Source organism: Labeo rohita, chromosome 2 (genome assembly GCF_022985175.1).
Source record: "Labeo rohita strain BAU-BD-2019 chromosome 2, IGBB_LRoh.1.0, whole genome shotgun sequence".
Lineage (NCBI taxonomy): Eukaryota > Metazoa > Chordata > Actinopteri > Cypriniformes > Cyprinidae > Labeo > Labeo rohita.
In genome coordinates, this window is record NC_066870.1 from 17,341,929 (window position 1) to 17,364,053 (window position 22,125).

The 22,125-nt window shown below is 32.7% G+C and overlaps 1 protein-coding gene across 1 annotated transcript in view; it reads left to right on the plus strand.

Annotated features, from left to right (window-relative positions):
* Positions 1-2,394: 2,394 nt before the first annotated feature.
* The window catches only part of stag1a (stromal antigen 1a), a 63,123-nt gene continuing 43,392 nt past the window's right edge, over positions 2,395-22,125 (plus strand). Inside the window, exon 1 of the mRNA XM_051130848.1 lies at positions 2,395-2,764. The gene's annotated coding sequence lies outside the window, so the exon portion shown is untranslated. The remainder of the gene's footprint in view (positions 2,765-22,125) is intronic.

Here is a 22,125-nt window from a genome sequence, read left to right on the forward strand (position 1 = left end):
ATCATCATCTAACATTCACCTAAAGTAAAAAAAAATAAATAATGTAACACATTCTAAATCCCATCTTTTGCAAGTCTTCAAGAATTCAAATCCATTTTCATACTGAACATTGTAATGTTGTGATACCTAAATGACTGGTAGCATTTATAAAGATTGTTTTTAGTTTGTTATACTATTATATTATTATTAAATGAATAAATTAAAAATAGAACATCTTCAGTATATTCAGACAAAATTATATATAATTATAATATTGGCCTGTAATTGATAAGTAGCCATAAGTAAAATATTATTATCAAAAATCAATTAATCATCTATCTATCTATCTATCTATCTATCTATCTATCTATCTATCTATCTATCTGTTTATCTGTCTGTCTGTCCGTCTGTCTGTCCTTCCGTCTATCCATTCATCCATCAATCATATATCTATCTGTCTGTCCGTCCGTCCGTCCATGCTTCCATCAATCATATATCGATCTGACTGTCCGTCTGTCTGTCATCTATCTATCTATCTATCTATCTATCTATCTATCTATCTATCTATCTATCTATCTGTCTGTTTATCTGTCTGTTTGTCCATCCATCCGTCTGTCCGTCCGTCTATCCGTTCATCCATCAATCATATATCTATCTGTCTGTCCGTCTGTCTGTTATCTATCTATCTATCTATCTATCTATCTATCTGTCTGTCTGTCTGTCCGCCCATCCGTCCATGCTTCCACCAATCATATATCTGTCTGTCTGTCCGTCTGTCTGTTATCTATCTATCTATCTATCTATCTATCTATCTATCTATCTATCTATCTATCTATCTGTCATCTATCTGTCTGTCTGTCTATCTATCTATCTATCTATCTATCTATCATCTATTTATCTATCTGTCTATCTATCTATCTGTCTATCTGTCTGTCATTCCATCTATCCATTCATCCATCAATCATATATTTATCTGTCTGTCCATCCGTCTGTCATCTATCTGTATGTCTATCTATCTATCTATCTGTCTGTCCATCTGTCCATGCATCCATCAATCATATATCTATCTGTCTGTCCGTCTGTCATCTATCTGTATGTCTATCTATCTATCTATCTATCTATCTATCTATCTATCTATCTATCATCTATTTATCTATCTGTCTATCTATCTATCTGTCTATCTGTCTGTCATTCCATCTATCCATTCATCCATCAATCATATATCTGTCTACTTGTCTGTCTATCATCCGTTTGTCTATCTATCTATCTATCTATCTATCTATCTATCTATCTGTCTGTCTGTCCATCCACCCGTCCGTCCATCCCTCTATCCATCTATCCATTCATCCATCAATCATATATCTGTCTGTCTGTCTGTCCGTCCGTCCGTCCATGCTTCCATCAATCATATATCTATCTGTCTGTCCATCTGTCTGTCATCTATCTATCATCCACCCATCCATCATTCATCCATCCATTCGCCCATCTATCCGTCCATCTATTTATCTATCCACTGTACCCACGTTTGAGCTAGATACAATGTCTTTAGATACAATTGCTCCACTGTTTTGATACTAATATATTATGACAAGTACAAACTATCTGAAAAATATTTTGACAAACCACAATAAATATGTTTAAAATGTAGAACTTATATTGTGCTTCTTGCATTATCAACCAATATATGAACATACACTAAAAAATGCAACAAAAGGTTTCAGCACTAGGTATCGTTTCCATAGTTTCACATGTTTTATATGCTGTATTTGATGTTTTCGTTTTGTGTAGGCAAATAGCACAGAAAGACCAGATGAAGCAAATTACATTTCATTTTTGTTTTTATATGTTTGGCACAGCATTTGTGGTGGTCTGATGGGTTGTTTTCATTGTGATTCAGACCTTTCCCTTAGTTTTGAATGACTCATCAGCCCTACAACAAAACGAGAGGCCAGCGTGGACCAGACATCAGCTCTAGGCCCTCTCAGTGTGAAGACCACCCACATACATTACACTCCAATCCCTTGGTGCAATTACACAAAGGTCACTACAGATTAGTCAATTACTAAAGACTGAGAGCTTTAATATATTTTCACATGAAAAGAAGTGCGCACAAGGGCAAAGAAAAGCCAGTCGGCTAGATTCAATTAACGTAAATTGAAGTAATGGAGAAATAAAAAAGAAGTAAAACACGATAAAATCAATAGAGCATTCAATACGCTATGCTACAGAAACAAATTTATTCTTAGTGAAGGAATATAAATTAGCTTTTATAATAGACAGTAGTGTTATTTTAAATCTATATATTTATAGAAGAAAGCATTGTGTTTACAGGTGTTTACAGAGCTCCTAAAACATCAATCACACTGAAATATATCAATAAATCGTATAACGTTGAGCAATTATGTTTAATCAGTCTTTGGTTTAAACCCCTATATTTTGTCTTTATAAAGAAGAAACACATCAACACCAAATTAGCGTTATTTTAGCGCCTAAACCGCAGACATGCTTGTCCCGGTTTATGAGGGTCTCTCCTCCTCCCCCTGCCGCCCGCTGTGCTTCGGCTATTCTCGGCTGTGTCCGCCAGAGGGCGCTCGGGCTCCGATGTCAACACGCGCCATTCGATTGTGGAAAATGCCACCAGATGGCGGTTTAGGATTGCTGCTCTTCTGAAAGGCGCGGTTCCTTCTCCCGGTCCAATTTTCAATTAATAAATCCATATCTAGCAAAACTTTTATCGAATTCCGAATAGCGGGAACGCCGACCTTTGCGACCATGAGCATCCCAGGTGAGTTGTATGCGTTTTTGTGGTGTTAGCGGTGTGCGAAAGGTAGCGGGTCTGGAGATTAAAGATGGAGGACAGCGGGGCTGGTGGGGGATGGGCGGCTTCTCCTTTGCTCTCACACTGACTGCATCTCCTCAGGCCAGATCCACACACCCGCAGCCGAGCTTTAGCGGCTCGTCTGCGGCTCTGTGAGCACATACGGCTCGGTCATAAAGAAAAGGCTCGTTTTCTTAACGTACAAGTGTAATGGAGCTTATATGTGTCTGCAAACCTGCTTCGGGTTTGTCGCAGATATTGAGCTGCACTCATTATATAATGATCAGTTTATGGCAAACACTGATTGCTGCGGGCTTGAGGAGATGCTGGTTTGTTTCTCAAGTTTTTTTCTCCTTATGACATAAAGTCCCGTTATTTAATCTGTCAGAGCCAAAAAATATTTTAGACATATCAACAACAGGCTTAAAATGTAATCAGGCGCGCTTTAGTCATGATAACATGATTAATCCCAGTGTAAGAGATGGTGAGGAGAGAAGAAGGAGCCAGACAGGTGTAATACTGTTGCTATAATAGAGGAATATGTGAGAGACTGTGGGTAAATGTGTGTGTGTGTGTGTGTGTGTGTATGTGTGTGTGTTTGAGGGGGGAGGGGTTGAGTTTTCACCTTTGTTTTCATCTGTACTTTCTCAGACTGAAGGAGGATCACACTAGTAGTGAAACTTCACAGTCAACCCACACTTCACTTGTGTTATTACCGTTATTTCTTTGTTTGACTCAGACAGGTTGTTCAGCAAATCAGTTTGGGTTAAAATACTAAGGCAACTAAATTCTAAATTGTTTTAAAGGCTCTTCGGTATGAGTTGTGGCTGAAGTGTAATATTTAGAGTTATTCTGAGGAAACTCCCAGATCTCCTGTTTAACATGCTTGAGTCATCTGGTTTGTTTTACATAACAATTTTTACATAACTTTTTTTTTTTTTAAGTGAAACTTTTTGTAAGGTAAAGCATTGTTTTTATTGCTAACTGAAACTATTAATTATTTTCGTTAATTGAAATAAAGCTAAAATAAGATATAAATATTGGATGAACATTTTAGAGGAATTAGAAATGCTGTCTTGGCAAAGTATTAAAAAACCAAAAATAGAAACAATGAGAAAAGCACACAACAAAATTACTAAAACTTATACTGAACTGAAAATCTAAAAATAAACGCTAATGAAAATATTTAGAAATGCTATAATACTTAGCTTAACTAGACTTATTAAAATCTTTAAAATTAATGACAGATGATGGGAAATTAATACAATCTTAAAACCCACCAAAAACAGTTTTAAAAATACACAGAGGAATAATGGAAATTAAGCAAGTTATGAAAGCAATTAAAACTAGTGTAAAAATGTTCTAGCAATGTCTGTTTAGATTTTTTTTTTTAATTTGTACAGTACATTGATTTAAAAACATCTTGTAAGTATGAACAACTGTAATTTCTTTGTTTTTGTTAATATTAATAATGACTCTGTACCTTTGAATGAAATATGATTAGGTTTATAGCTAAAATCATGGAAAAATGTAAAAGTACTTGAGATTGCATTGTGTTCACATTGTGCAATCTTTGCTGAAGGATTACTGTACATATGGGCCTTTGACTCATGCAAAATGATAAAAACATCTTGTAATTATGAACAACTGAAATTTCTGTCTTTCTTTTTTTATTTGAGACCTGTAATTGGTTACAAATTGGTAACATTTTACAATAAGGTTCATTAGTTAACTAGAATAGTTAACATTAACTAAGAATGAACAATACTTGTACAGCATTTATTACTCATATTGAAATAAAACTAAAATAAAATATAAATATTGGATGAACATTTTAGAGGAATTAGAAATGCTGTCTTGGCAAAGTATTAAAAAACCAAAAATAGAAACAATGAGAAAAGCACACAACAAAATTACTAAAACTTATACTGAACTGAAAATATAAAAATAAACGCTGATGAAAATATTTATAAATGCTATAATACTTAGCTTAACTAGACTTATTAAAATCTTTAAAATTAATGACAGATGATGGGAAATTAATACAATCTTAAAACCCACCAAAAACAGTTTTAAAAATACACAGAGGAATAATGGAAATTAAGCAAGTTATGAAAGCAATTAAAACTAGTGTAAAAATGTTCTAGCAATGTCTGTTTAGATTTTTTTTTAAATTTGTACAGTACATTGATTTAAAAACATCTTGTAAGTATGAACAACTGTAATTTCTTTGTTTTTGTTAATATTAATAATGATTCTGTACTTTTGAATGAAATATGATTAGGTTTATAGCTAAAATCAAGGAAAAATGTAAAAGGTTTAAGTACTTGAGATTGCATTGTGTTCACATTGTGCAATCTTTGCTGAAGGATTACTGTACATATGGGCCTTTGACTCATGCAAAATGATAAAAACATCTTGTAATTATGAACAACTGAAATTTCTGTTTTTTTTTTTTTATTTGAGACCTGTAATTGGTTACAAATTGGTAACATTTTACAATAAGGTTCATTAGTTAACTAGAATAGTTAACATTAACTAAGAATGAACAATACTTGTACAGCATTTATTACTCATACTGAAATAAAACTAAAATAAAATATAAATATTGGATGAACATTTTAGAGGAATTAGAAATGCTGTCTTGGCAACCAAGTATTAAAAAAACAAAAATAGAAACAATGAGAAAAGCACACAACAAAATTACTAAAACTGAATTGAGAACTGAAAATATAAAAATAAAAGCTGATGAAAATATTTATAAATGCTATAATACTTAGCTTAACTAGACTTATTAAAATCTTTAAAATTAATGACAAATTATGGAAAATGAATAAAATCTTAAAACCCACCAAAAATAGTTTTAAAAATACACAGAGAAATAATGGAAATTAAGCAAGTTATGAAAGCAATTAAAACTAGTGTAAAAATGTTCTAGTAATGTTCATTTAGATTTTTTTTTTTTACATTTGTACAGTACATCTTGTAAGTATGAACAACTGTAATTTCTTTGTTTTTGTTAATATTAATAATGACTCTGTACTTTTGACTGAAATATGATTAGGTTTATAGCTAAAACCATGGTAAAATGTAAAAGGTTTAAGTACTTGAGATTGCATTGTGTTCACATTGTGCAATCTTTGCTGAAGGATTACTGTACATATGGGCCTTTGACTCATGCAAAATGATAAAAACAAACTTGTAATTATGAACAACTGAAATTTCTGTCTTTCTTTTTTTTATTTGAGACCTGTAATTACAAATTGGTAACATTTTAAGGTTCATTAGTTAACTAGAATAGTTAACATTAACTAAGAATGAACAATACTTGTACAGCATTTATTACTCATACTTAATGTTAATTTCAACATTTACTAATGCATTATTAAAATCACAAGTTACACTGTGAACTAACATGAACAAACAAAGAATGACTGTATTTTTATTTACTAACATTAACAAAGATGAATAAATTGTGTAATAAGTTCATTGTTAACTATTGTTAACAAATGTAAAGTGTTTATTTATTGTAAAGTGTTACTTATAAATTGAACTTCATTTGACAATAATATAGCATGCTAATATGGAAATGTTTATTAGTTTTTTAAAAAGTGAAATAAGTTAACATAAATAGTCTTTTTCATCTCTGAATGGATATTTCAACTATGGACACTTTTCGAAAAAAAGAAAACTCTTAAAACACTTTTCAGTTTTTTTCCTTGTGACTTTATTTTGGTTATTCTTGTTATATTGTCATACTGTAATTCGCTTGTTTTTCATGCTGTATTCGCTGGACTTCTTAAAATCTTGTAGCTGTTTGACTTCCCTTCAGTCTTAAATGTCGGTATTGTAATATAGCTGTAATGTTGCAGAAGTGCGTCCCACATAGACGAGCAGCGGTCAGGAAAACCGCTAGCAGACTTTTTCTGAAGTGCAAATGATGTAACCATTTTTGTGCAGGGTTACCCGACGTAGCACATCCTGTGGTTAAAAGTGTGGGCATTAAAAAAAACATCTGAAGAAAACTGACTCCAGTTCAGTGTGTGAAATGTATATCTGACCGAACAGAGACCGTTAGAGCAAGTCAACCATGCCGTTCCTACTTTGCATCTTCTTTTCCTAATGGATTGAAAGCATAAAATCCTATGCAAAACTGAAAGATGTTGACTTTTCTACATTCATTCAGTGGTCTCGGAGCTATAATGTCTGATCTAGAGGTGTCTAACTGTGGCTCACCAAGTCCTTCAGCAGCCAAAACCCGCTGTGTCCACATCTCCATCTGTTCACCATTATTGCTCACAACACAATCATAATGACATCTTCCTTCCTAAAAGTCAGTGAGAAGGCATGTGTGTGCTTGCTGTTTTTTTATGATTGCAAAGAAGCCTGTTTAGAATGATCTTTGACGTCAGCAGGGTTTACTTTAGTACCAGACATACAGAAAAAATAATGAATTCATCTTTTAAAAGCCCAGCTCTGACTTGACTGAGTATTTTATCTACAGATAAACTGAGTGAATCTGGCATTAGTCTGTGTGTATAAATCATTTATAAATCATGCTCTTATAAGTGGACTTCCATTGTGTTGGCTCCTATTTTTGATCACCTTGAGCTGACTTATATATAACAGATATTAATAATGATATACACTCTGTACTTTTGAATAAAATATCATTAGGTTTATAACTAAATAAGTTTGAGTACATGAGATTCCACAGGATTGCATTGTGCAATCTTTGCTGAAGGATTACTGTACATATGGGCTTTTGTATTGTGCAAAATGATAAACACAAAATTTGCTTTACCTAAATTAGAGTTTATTTTGAATGGCTTTTGTGTTCATTCTCTTGGCACGGTGCAGCGGATTGTTTGCTGGCAGTTAATCAAAGTCTTGTTCAGACCTGAGGCCAAAGTCTGTGAATAATGAAAAGAGTGAACAAGTTGAAAGGTTCATTCTGTTGATATGAATATCATAATAATAAACGAAAGAGGCTGTTTTGCTATGAAGTACTGTCTACTTTGATTTTTTTTTTAAATCAATCTCATCAGCATGGGGCAGATTCAATAATCGTTGGCTGATTGAGCTACAATACAAGCTGTTTTTACCAGACATAGTAAAACACAAATGTCTGCGGCTCTATTCTGACAATTTCAGATTTTTTTTTGTACCCAACCTTTTATTGAAGTTTGTCAACGTCGATTTTTGATTCATGTTTTTGGACTGCCAAAAGATTTTTACACAGAATTGGTGCAAAAAAACAGTATTTTCAATAGTTAAATGAAAATGCAACTTGGTGAGATTGTTGGACAATAATACAGCATGCTACTGTTGAAATATTTATGGGTTTTCAGTTTATAAAAAAAGTGAAATAAATGAACATAAACAGCCTGTATTATCTATGAATGGATCTTCAACTACAGACAGTTTTAGAAAATAAATTCTTTTAAAACACATCTTTCACACTCTTAAGTTATTTATTTATTTTGTCTAAAAACTGTTTCAACAGTGAACATACATAGAATTCTGCACTGGTGAAAAAAAAAAAACATTTTCACTTCTACCAAAGTGTCCTTTCCACTACATCTCAAGTAGTACATTAGGTGTAATAACATAATGTGATGGAAATTACATTGGAAATTTTATTTATCTTCTCTTCTTGGTAAACAGGTATACTAATATTATTAACTTTACTGGGGAAAAATCATTGATAATGTTGGGGAAAAGCTAATGGAAGTCATAATTTGTATACAAATTGATATCAGTTTTGCTAAATGAATAGACAAAGATATATTTTTATTTTACTCTTTATTTAGATTATTATAGTAACATCATCATTTTTATAATGGAATTTTGTGTATATCTTTATAGGATTTTCATAATGTAGATTGAAAGTTTGAGTACAGAACAGTACAGTAAAATATTGACATTTATACATAAAAAGTAGTTTAAAAAGTAAGTAAATAAATAAATATACACTGCCATTCAAAAGTTTGTGATCAGTAAGATGTTCAGTGTTTTTTACAGAAGTTAATGCTCATTACGGCTGCAGTTATTTGATAAAAAAATACAAAAAAAAAAAAAAAACTGTAATATTGCGAAATGTTTTTACAATATAAAATAATAGCTTCTATTTTAATGTACTTTGAAATATAATTTATTCCTGTGATGCAAAGCTGAATTTTCATCAGGCGTTACTCCAGTCTTAAGTGTCACATGATCCTTCAGAAATCATTCTAATATGCTGATTTATTATTAAAATTATCGATGTTGGAAACAGTTGTGCTGCCAAATATTTGTTTGGAACCTGTGATACTTTTTTCAGAAGTCTTTGATGAATAAAAAGAACAGCGTTTATTCAAAATATAGTCTTTACTATCACTTTTTATCAATTTAACACATCCTTGCTGAATAAAAGTATTTATTTCTTTCAGAAAAAGAAAGAATACAAATCTACTGACCTCAAACTTGAATGGTAGTGTTTATTGTTAGAAAATATTTTCATTTTATTCTGTTATTTTTAACGTTTTATTCATCAAAGAATCCTGAAAAAAGCATCACAGATTCCAACACAACTGTTTCCAGCACTGATAATAAATCGGCATATTAGAAATGATTTCTGAAAGATCGTGTGACAGAGTAATGATGCTGAAAATTCAGCTTTGAACGCAGGAACAAATTTGATTTTTAATACACATTAAAATGACATTATTTTACATCATAATGTTTCACAATATTACATTTTTTTGTGTTTTTGATCAAATAAACAGCCTTGATGTGCATAAAAATTTTTTAAAAAACATAAAAAGTTTCCACTACAGTTTAATAACACCATCATATAACAAAAAGCAAAAAGCTGGGTATTAGTTCTAATAATGTTTAACCATTGGGTCATAAAAGCATCCATAACTGAAGAAGCACCCGCTGATTGCCAGTGACTGTGCTCTTCCCGTCAGCTGTGGGACTGTACCAGATCTGTGAGATTACCAATTATTTCACCTGACAGTTCATCTTCAGTTTGTCAGCACACTGCTCCGATCCGTCTGACAGTACGGATATGTGATTATCTTCCTCGTCGACGATACCCTCAAAACAGACATGAATAGGGGCTTTGTGTTCAGTGAAAAGAACGTGATTGAAGCTTGTTAAAGTGCAGCAGCTCTGAGAGTAAGACGGCTCCATGCTGTGTCTCTCCTCCCTCTCCTGCAGTCTCCATTTTGTGAGCGCCTGCAGCGGGGCGGCCATGACTGCTGCCGCAGTGACACCAACACAAAAGCACTTTGCCTGTCCCATTCAACTGCATGTGACTGGTGCAGACTCACTGCTGTGAGGAAGAAAGTGCTTTTGTTGTTGTTTAGGTTGCTGCTTGTGAAGGATTTAATGGTCAAGAGTATTGTTTTCTTGTGAGAGACATTGCTAGCAGCTCCCAGTGGATCTGTCTCATCAGTTATTACTGTAGTTTCTCACACATTCAGCACCAGCTGCTGCTGGTTTGTGTGTGTGTGTGTGTGTGTGTTTGAGAATGGGAAATGTCTTTCTCAGTCTTTAGGACCTTCTCTTTTTCACAGTTAATATGTGTTTGGTGTCTCTGCTGAACAAACCCTCCAGGATAAAAGCAGGAAGTCAGCACAATGACATGCAGCTGCATTCACACACCACACCTAGTAAAGTGATTTTACAGTAGAGTCAACAGTCTGCCTTTGTTTAGCAGGTTTGGTGTGCATTAAATGTACTTTATTTTGTTAGTCGTGACAGGATTTATGGCATGGATATTAGCATGGACATGGCAATATGATGTTATTTTGATTTCTAGACCACAGGACATGAATAGCGTGATTTTTTTTTTTTTTTTTTTTTTTTTTTTTTTTTTTTTTTTTTAATTGTTAAACAGATATCACAATCTCTCTGTCATATGCACTGGACTTTTGTATTTTGTGCAGTTATGTTAGGATGTCATAAGTCTAGATTTTGGACTGAAAGATATAGTGTGACCTAATGCTATAGCAACAGACAAAACATAGTGTATAAAAAAGTAGTAAATTGTTTCCCCCCCCAAATTTGTCATTGTCTGTATTTAAATAAATTATACATATTTTAGACTGAAATCACGTTTTGCACCTTTGTCATCAGATGATGTTCACTCAAAAACATTCTTTAAAAATTCTTAATTTTTTCTTTGTAATTTAATAACATTGCTGAATGTGTACTGTAAATATATTCTGCATGATCATATTCTACATCCTTAATCCTAACCAACACCTAAACTAAGGCCTCATGACATCCGTGTTATTTTTTTTCCCAAATTCCATTTTTTTTCCAAATTACTTTTTTTTTTTCAGTTCTATTTTTCCTGGATTCCGTTTTTTCCCGTTTTAATTTTTCTAGACTCAGTTTTAATAGTTAAAAAAATATGAAGCAAAAAGCATGTCTAATTAATTGAAATCATGAAACTTACACAATTTAAAAGCAATTTATTAAATAAAAGTTTTACAAAAAAATACATCAAAACTACACCAAATACTGTGTTTTCCATTTATTTTCTGTATTCCATTTTAATGATTTCATTAAAATCAAAATTAGTTGATTTTATAAAATATTAATTTATTATTCATTTTATTTTATTTATTTATTTTTTATTCAGAAATGTTCTTTTGATAAATATTTCTTAACAAATAATATTTACATTTTTTTTAGTAGTTCTATTATCATTACATAAAAAAGTATTTTTCTGTCACAGTTTCTTCAAGTTAAACCCACCTTTTATTTGTATTATTTTATTTATTTTTACAGGCTGCTGTGATAACCTTTAAGTTTCTGTTTGTATATGATATGTAGGGTTGGGTATCATTTGAATTTTATTGAATCCGAATCTGCTAATTGATTCCGATTCTTATCGATTCCTAGTTTATATTCCAATAAGATAAAAAAACAAAAAATTAGGTTAAACATTTAGATGTCAAACATATTTATTCTGTCATTTTACAAAGCATTCTGTTGCAGCTGAATAAGCAAAAAGCAAAAAGCATTTTGATCTTTGACTTCAATTGAGCAAAAACCAGCAGCCTGCAGAACACGGGCTATAAGAGGAACTTGTGCCTATGTTTTTAACAAAAACTACCAAAGCAAAAACAAGTAGACTAATATAACTTTCAAACATTAAATTGTTGAAGAAAGGTACACAGTCAGTAATAAAATTGGAAAAAAATAAATCATTTAGGAGTAGCATAAAAAATACAACTAACCCAAATTTCAGGTAGAGAAATTAAAATAAATTTAGAAACACTGCTTAGTTTTCTTTTCATAAATAAAATATAAATTAATCCCCATTAAAGTTACGAAAGATGTTCAGATATTAATGATTTTCTTTTGTTGACAGGCAACATTTATTAGGCTGCTGTTTCTTTAACATCGAATGCACAGAGATCTAAAATACTGAATAAATAAATATATCTGTTGATGTTCACTTAAGACAAAAAGCGGGTGCATAATGATCGCAAGAGTGAAAGAGCCTTTTCTATAGTGGAAATGCACGGATCGGTTTGAGAACAGACACAGGCCGGGAAGCGCTGTTCACATGTTCTTTCAATTCCAGCACTTAAATTGTTTAAGATCACATTGAAATGCAATCGCAAGAAACGTTAAGCGGAATTGAAGTGCATGTGTCTTATTGAATAATACGATGGAAATTGGCACAGAAGAAACAGTAAAAGGCTCATGAGTTACTCTCAGAGCACTTCTAGAGATTGTGTTTATGTGTTCATGTACTTGTATTTTGAGGCTGAAAAAAACGCAAGCGTCACACGTGTGTGAAAATAATTAATTCATACAGAGGCATGCGGAACATGCAGAATTCACATTTAAATAGCATTTTTGCGGTTTAATATTCACAGACATTAATCCATGTCGCATTTTGATGTAAACTGACCTACCTTATTTATTCATCCAAAATTTGGCAAATTCTATGACATTCTGTGTTATACGGTAAATTCCATTTTTATATGGATTCTGTGATTCTGTCCACATTTTCAAGTCATAGAGCTTTTGTAAACTTAACAACTATTAATACGCAGTAATTAGGAGTTTATAGTGAGAACTGGACCTTAAAATAAAGTGTGATGGAAATGTAATATTACTATTAACGGCTAAATAATCAGTATCAGCCAGAAGTTGGTGCATCTACAAATGGTTCCAAAATAGTGATAAACCAAAATGACATCTTACCAAAACTGAAATGAACGTTTTTGCTGAAAATAAAGTTTGAGTAATTACTTTTGAATATCTGGGTAACTAAACTCACTATCTTGTTCTCAGGTAAATATATCAAAGGTGCAGTAAACGATTTGAAATCACTTAGACTGTGTTCTAACTACACATGCACAACACAGCAACACACCATAAAAGGTATCTTTTCCATGTTAATCTAAGTTTTTGTTCCAACTAGCCACGACAATGACACAGAATGTCTATTTTAGAAACGGTTTCTATTTCTATGACGTCACAGCTGGAACAACAATAACCAAATTATGGCAATTAAAATCTCAGGTGCTAATTATGTGCTTAATTCAGTGTTAAAACTGTCTAATGTGAGTTTGAATATCATATTGTGTGACATTAATAGCCATACTGAAGCAATAACAGATAATTTACCTCAGATCTTTATGGTAAAAAACAGCAGCTGTGGTTGGTGGAATGTTACCGTAAAAATATGGTAGTAATGTTTTAAGTTTTACGGTTTTAACTCAAATTTACATTTAAATACCGTAATTTCATTAGCTGATATAATGTTAATGCACCAACCTTTTGAAGTACTGAAATCTGATTTCTTGTAATACACTGATAACCACGAAAAGCACGTGGTAATGAGAAACTCACATTACAAACCAAAGCCCATCACAAGCAGCTTTTAAATATTAACATAATAGAAGGTGCACAGTATAAACACCATTATAACACACATTAAAACTGAAATAATGCAATAAACATTAATTTAACAACATTAGATATAACATACAACCTTTATGTACAATACTGATAAGAAAAAACTAAGAAACAGTTATTTCAACAAAGAAACACGTACATATTACACTATTTTTCACTATCGAAAACGGTATACTACCGTAAAATGACATGCAATGTCCAATACCTGTTTTCACTGTGTATAGTAGGGGAATCTGCCGTTAACCATTTAACAGGTTTTTACTGTAGGATTTTTTGGATTTTTTTTTTTTTTTTTGTTGAATTAATTTTTTAAAGCGTTGAAAAGATTTAGAAGTGTGTTTTGGTGCTTGGTCTGATCCACTACCAACAGCATTTCTGCACCTTTAAACCAGTCTGATATTTTGACCAAACAAATTTTACATACTGCTACTCTAGCATAATTTTAGGTTATAGTGGAGTGTGTCCGCTCTGCTGGGATGTTTATCTGTTGTAGCTCATCCATTTTTTGTAAAAAAGATGCTGACACAGGCAAAATACACAGAGAAGAACAAATTAAACGTCTGTTTCGGTCAGTGGCTTTGCTTGGGGAAGGAAATAAAAGCTGTTTAGCCAAATATCTTTGGTTGCTGAATTTTTGGTGCATCAGAATTCCAGTATCTTTTGTGTCTGAGGTCAGTATGTGATTTAGGAGAATTTATTGGACGCACTGAGAGGTTTTACTGCCTGTGAGCTTTTCCCCTTGCAGGGCTGTAGTATTGTTTAGCAGTGATGAGGGCAGATTATAGCGAGCCCAGCGTTTAGGGTTAATCCTGTAGACTTCCCATCAGTGGAGAAAGATCCCTGAAGATTAAGGGCTTCTCACGTCCCCTGGGTCAGTCATCTGCTGTTTGGAGCACCTCATCTCATTAGTGTGCAGTTAAAGCCTTATGCTTTAAACAATGTGTTGTGTCTGTGAGGTTTAGCTGTTTCACAGAGGGGCTGCTACAGAGTGCTTTTATAGTTCAGTTAAACACTTAAAAATGTATGAATGTCATTGCATTAGACGTGAAACCTAGAGGCTTCTGCAAACGAACAATGCTGGATATTTTCTTAGAGCTTTTCTGAACCAGTGGAAACTCAAATACTCCTTCTTCTCCACCATATAGTGTGTATAAATTAGCATGCCGAATGAGTAGTATATCTGAATTAAATCAGGATATGGTGTCACACCAGAACACACGGTTTTCCGAGACAAAATGCATCAAGTTTCTACACATTCAGAAATGTATGGATGAAAAAATGATTGCCATTTACTAAAACAAACACTGGTACAATTATGCCGGAGGTATTTATTAACATTTTTATGCTTTTCCTTTTAATTTATAAAAGTTGTAATTTATTGAACCATGTTTGAGACATTCACACCATAGGATAATTTTGAGATTTGTCTCAAAAATGAAAAAAAATCGAATAACACTGCTTTTATAACAACAGGTCCATTTAGGACAAAGAAACGTTCAACGATTTACTGCATTTTAAATAACGAGAGTATTAATTGTATTCATTTTTATCTTGTGGGACAGTGGCAATGCCATGTCACGTCAACAACCCATATATACATACATACATTTATTTAATTATTAACATAATACGTAACGTAACACTCCAGAACATGAAACTTTGTGTTAAGCCAGGACATTTAACATGTATAAATATTATGTTTTATAAATATATATATTTATAAATTTGACCTTTTGATCTGAAAAGTTTGTTATTTCTTTGCTAGAAAGCTATTAAATGAAAAATGACATAAAATGTACATCTATGAAAATTTACATTAATATATTGTTAATTGTGGCCATTTTTGGGGCCATTGTATGTAGACAGTATGTCTTGATTGGTTATGTAAAGTAATATTTAATGATAGATTAGAGCATAGGAAATCCATTTTAGTTTTTCCCCAAATTCCTTTTTTTCCCCCCAAATTCTGTTTTTTCCATTTTAATTTTTCTGGTTTCCATTTTTTTCCTTTGAATATTAAAAAAATAATAATTTTTTTAAGTGTTAATGGTTAAATTAAAAATATTAATAAAAAAGCATGTCTAATTAATTAAAATCATGAAACTTGCACAATTTAACAGCAATTTATTTAAAGTTTAACAAAAAATTTTTTAAGGCCCCATGACAAACATTTTAGTTTTTTTTTTTTTTTTTTTTCCCTTCCTCAAATTCAGTTTTATTTTATTTGTTTATTTATTTATTTTTTACCAAATTCTGTGTTTACCATTAAATTTCTGAATTCCTTTTTAATGGCTTTAAAAAAAATCTTTTTCTCAGAAAAACTGTGTTGTTTATTTACATTTTTCTGATAAATAAATCCTGGTAAATAATTTTTCTATCAAAAATTCCCTTATAAATAATGTTGTAATAATAATTTTATTAGTAGAAGTACTATTATATTTCTGTCACAGTTTCTTCAAGTTACACCAAACTTTTTGATGGGTTGCTGTGAAGACATGACTATACTTTTTCTCATGCTCTCATTGCTCATGAAGGGACTCTCAGAGCAGTTCTAGACATTGTTTATGTGTTCATGTACTCAAATTTTGAGGTGACAGAGGCTGAAAACACTGTGAGAGTCACGCACGCTTCAGTATGTGTGTAGTAAACGAAACTGCGTGTCTGCGCCATTCACAGAGACATGCAAAAGTATTTTTGCAGCTTAATATTCACAGACACTGGTCCAGATCGTGTTTTGATTGAAGTGTACTGACTTTTGATTTATTCATCCAAAATGTGACAAATTCCGGTAACGTTCTGCATTATACTGTAAAATGCATTTCTATGTCAGGATTCCGAAATTCCGTCTGCATTTTCTGCATCGTGGAAATCATAGGGCCCTAATTTTTATAGTTAACTGAAACTAAAAGCAAAAAAAAAGTTACTTAAACTTATTGGGAAAAAACATTTTAGTTCAATTTTATTTAATTGCCAAAGCAACATGTTTCATTTTCGTTTAGTTTAACTTTATGTACTAAAATAACCAAAACTGAAATAGAAATTAACATTATATAGACGTATTTCAAATAAAAAAAATCATAACAATGACAAAAACCTGCAAAAAATGACTAAAACTTTAAAGTTCAAATTAAAGTAAAATACAAAAATAAAAACTAATTAAAAATATTCTTAAAATTCTATAGTAGTATCTGAATGGTACTAAAATAAGTGCAGGCAGGCTGTTTTACACTTTTACTTTTGCTTAAAGAAACCCTACTGGTCGGCCACCAGTAACAACATTTCAGCTCTTGCTGATTTCTATTTTCAGCTTATTCCCACATCCTGTCGGGTCGGGTGTTTCTTTCTCTCTGCTTCACATTGTGATTCTTAAAATGTCTCTGCGCTCAGCCGTCATCCCCTCACCTGACATTCCTCTCCCGCAGGTGAATGGCCTCTTTGTAGCATAGCCACGCTCGTGACGATGGCTTGTCTCAACAAAGCCCTTTTGTTAACACTGTACTTAGCTGGTTATGTGCAGACTAAGTCTTTTACTTCATCACGTTCCGTATGTTGTGTACGCTCCAGGCTCTTTCCCATGGACAAGACTGAGGGTCCTGAAATATGTGAGATTCAAGGAGAGCAGATGGAATTACAGACTGTGGTGAACAAATCAACAGAAAACTCAAGCTGCTGACTTACAGATCTGGTTTCAGTAATGTGTTTTGTCATGTAATGTAATTCTCCTACTCTTTTACGCCAGAAAGTGTCCACTTATCCAGTCAATCGGATCATGAGTTTGAATGAAAATATTTTTTTTTTACATGTATAACCTCAAAATCACACACTGCCATTATCTTGTTTCCTCCCTCCGCAGAACAGATGGCAATTTTAGTAGTCAAGAAAATGAGCGTAATTTATGTGCCACTAGCTCGTTTCAAATCTCTTTTAGCATGTTTCTTTTTAATTCCCATAATTGATTTCATTTCTTTATTTTGTCTGGTAATGGTGGACTAACAAATTACAAGAAAGTCTTTGATCTGTAGTTTATGTCACAGCCTTAATATAATCACAGGGCTTTGAAGAAATCCTCATTTATCTTCAGAGACGTCTGTTTCTGTATCCCAGCATGTCATTTCGCCCTCTTATTCTGCCCTGTGTCACATTAAGAGGTGATCAGTTTAGCCTGTTCACCGGTCTCCCATCACCCTCCATTGATTTACTCTTAATAGAGTTTCTGCCCTTGACCGAATAGAGGTAGAGTCGTTCAGCTAATGCTTTCACATTTTAAAAGTGACTGTGATGTGTAGATCATTTCAAAGTGTCTATATTCGTTTGTTCTTTGGTGAAAAATTGATGTTTGTTAAAGTCAACATGAAATCATTTTACTTCTGTGATGTGATGTAACTCTGAGTAAACCAGCTGTATTTTTTTATTAAAGATCGCAAAGAAAAAAACTATTTCTAAAAAATACCCAGGAGCATGCATGATTTTATGTTGAAGCATAGTTGTTCAGTAAACATACTTGTGAGGGAAAATTAATAAATATCATAAACAAATAAAATTGCACAGTGATTAAACCTACAAATCTAATAATCTGTTTTTAGGGGCTGTTCTGTTTTCTTTAGGAGCTCATGTTTTAATTCTGGCTACATCTGACAAGTACACTTTCTTGATAATTTACCAGCTGTCTGATACTGCACAGAAAACTGCTTAATGAATCGAGCAGTACATTGGTAAATATGATCTGTCTTCAGGTTTTCCAAACAGTGTAATATAAAAATGTGCAGTTCTTTATATATGGATTTTAGATTTTTATTGTAATTCAGCTTTAAAATGTTATAATATGTTTTTTGTTGGTAACCCTTTACAATAGGGTTCATTAGTTAACGTTAGTTAACTACATTAGTTAACACGAGCTAAGAATGAACAATACTTCTACAGCATTTTTTAGTTAATCTTAGTTAATGTTAATTTCAGCATTTACTAATACATTATTAAAATCACAAGTTGTGTTTGTTAACATTAGTTAATGCACTATTAATTAACGAACAAACAATGAATGACTGTATTTTTAACTAACATTAACAAAGAGTAATAAATAGTGTAACAAATGTACTGTTCATTTTTCATTCATGTTAGTTAATACATTAACTAATGTTAACAAATGAGACCTTATTGTAAAGTGTTACCATTATGTCCCAAATTCCGTTTTCTCAGTTTTTTCCATTTTTATTTTTTTGTATTCTGTTTTTTTTTCTGTTTTTATTTTTCTAGACTCCATTTAAATGGTTGTATTAAAGTTTACTAATCAAAACACATGTCTTGAAATCATGAAACTTATACAGTTTAGTTAGGGCTGCAACGATTCCTTGATTCTGTTCAAGTATTTGATTAAAAAAAATAAAATCTTCCATTTTGCCCGTGTCAATTAATCGGCAAAGTGCCGGAAGTGGCGCATTCCACATATTAAACCCATTTAAAAATTATCATAAAGCATAATGCTATTCAATTAATGTGATTAAATTAAATAAATATGTGCGATGCAGGTTTAATATATACAATTTAATTATTTACATGCGTGTAGATTACGTACGTGTATCTCAGAGTGGCTCTGTTCACAGTAAATGCTGCTCCACAGGAACTGTTATCATTTACATGTGTGGAGAGTCTCAAACTCTCTGTATGTTTTTGTTCATTTGGGTTTATTATAACATTCATTTGGGAACATAATGTGTGCTATTTCATCAGATTTGTAAGGTAAATCATTTATAAACCTACACAAACATAGGAAAGGAAAGGACGTGACGTGAGGCCAAGTATGGTGACCCATACTCGAAATATGTGCTCTGCATTTAACCATCCAAGTGCACACACACAGCAGTGAACACACACCTGGAGCAGTGGGCAGCCATATTGCTATCACTGCGGCACCCAGGGAGCAGTTGGGGGATCGGTGCCTTGCTCAAGGGACTCACCTCAGTCGTGATATTGAAGGTGGAGAGAGCACTGGTTATTCACTCCCTCCACCTTCAAACCCTGCCGGACCTGGGACTCGAACCCACAACCTTTCGGTTACAAGCCCGACTCCCTAACCATTAGGCCACGTAGGAGAAAACATCCTGCTCATTGCGATTTCAAATAAAAGTTTAAACCCTCACTCTTAGTTTACATGTATTGATGTCCACATATTCAAGAAATTAGCGTGGCTGTAAATTTTCTATCATAAAGAAATGGCCAAATATTAAAGATTAAGTGGACTTTTGAATTAAATGTTGTTGATGTAGTCAATATTAAACACGTATTAGATCGCACAGTAAAGTATTAAAACAATTGGCAGGCCGTTGGCGCCCTCTGCAGGCATTTGTTGTAATGCGTAATGTATATTACCTCTCAATAAAACCATATGATTACTTGCTTTTGATACTTTATTTCGAATTATTTAATATTGCCTCATTGCTATTATATATGTATTTTAAGTCAAGGCTATTCATTTAGGTCTATTTTTATTACTAAATTTTTGTTATTCTAATTATCCGATTACTCGATTAATCGTCAGAACAGATTACTCGATTACCAAAATAACCGTTAGTGAGAGCTCTAACAGCAATTTATTAAAAGTTGACCAAAAAAGACATTATTTAGGCCCCTATGACATACGTTTTATTTTACAGTTTATGAGTTAAATTTTCTTGGAATTCAATGAAAATTAAACCCTTTTAGTTTTTGGCAAACAAAATGCTGTACATCAGGTGTTATGTTAAAACATGGAAGAAAAATCATGTGATTATTCCTTAAAAAAGTAAAATAATAATTTTACTATTAGTAGAAGTAGTATGAGATGAAAACATGATACAAAAGTGATATATTTCTATCACAGTTTCTTCGAGTTTAACTGGACTTTTATTTTGGCGGGTTGCTGTGAAGACTTTTGTGTGTGTATATGATATAACAGTAGTTTTTCTCAAATCAATGTTTATTTGTTCACATTCTCATTTAGTGAGATCTCAGACGCTGAAAACACCACAAGTGTTACACGCACTTCGTTATGTGTAATGAGCGAAACGCATCTGCGCCATTCATTCACACAGCGACACGCAAAAATGCAGGATTTATATTTAAACAGAATTTTTGCGGCTTAAAATGAACAGACACTAGTCCATATCTTGACCTCATTTAAGTAAACTGATCTACTTTTTTTTTATTTGTCCAAAATTTGGCAAATGCCTTGACATTCCGCATTATACAGTAAATTCCGTTTTTATAATTCTGTGATTCCTGAAATCAACGGGTCCTAGCAGAGGTTGCGCTAGACTTCAACATTGTCCGTCATTTTGACAGACAGGGTCATAAAAATTCCGTCATAATCTATTATTACCCGTCATTTTAATTTTCATATTTTAATTAGAATAACACATTTAACTGCTTTTATTTTTGTTCACGCTTTAGTTTTTTTAATCATGAACATGCAGTACGACAGTGCAGTGTTTAAAAACAACAAAGTACGCTAGGGCTGGGTAAAAAAAAAAAAAAAATCGATTTCTCTGTTTTTATAGATTCTAATTTTAATGAACCAATATCGATTCTTAAATCACAATTGATCTCTTGGTCTATGCTGTTTTCAGCTAATGAATGAACAGTACATTACATTGTGCGTCTTCCTTCCAATAAAAAGCAATAGGCTAGGCTTTGTTTTACTTTTGATATGAGTCTCAGATTTCAAATTCTGTCCATTTCCTTAGGAAATTCAAAGGTAAATACCGTTTTGGCGCTCTTTAATGTGACGTGGTAGATCGTTGTAGCTTTGGTGTACTCGCCTGTGCGTAATCAAACACACAGGAAAACATTCGTAATAATTTTGTTTTTGTTCTGTATCCGGTTTTCCACCAACTGGACAGGGGTGGGAATTACAGCTACAATTTTACAATAGATCACCTGTCAAAATGACGGACGGCCTTCAGATTTTTCCGTCACTGATAAAAAAAAATTTCCGTCAATGGAGAATTTTCGGTTAACCCAACCTCTGGGTCCTAGTTATATATCCATTTTCCATTAATGACATTAATGCATGAACACCGCAAATTTGTTAGACCTAAAGATCGTGTTCTGTTATATATGTATATATGACTCATGTATATATATGTATATATATATATAGCCTAAAGTTGTGGTCTTTTGAATCTGGGTCATGTTAGTCCAGTCAACTCTATCATCTCATGCAGTGCAGCCTTGATGTACAGCTGTATAATGTTTAAATTTCATGGATTCGCTGTGAAAAGCATTAGAGGAACCAGCGTCCTTGAGCGATCCACCTCCTCAAAGACTGTAGTTTGAGTCAACGGTTTGTCCTGAGCGTTTGAATGAACTTCTCCCTCTGGGTGCATTGAATTACATTTAAGTTGAATGTAAGTGGCTGT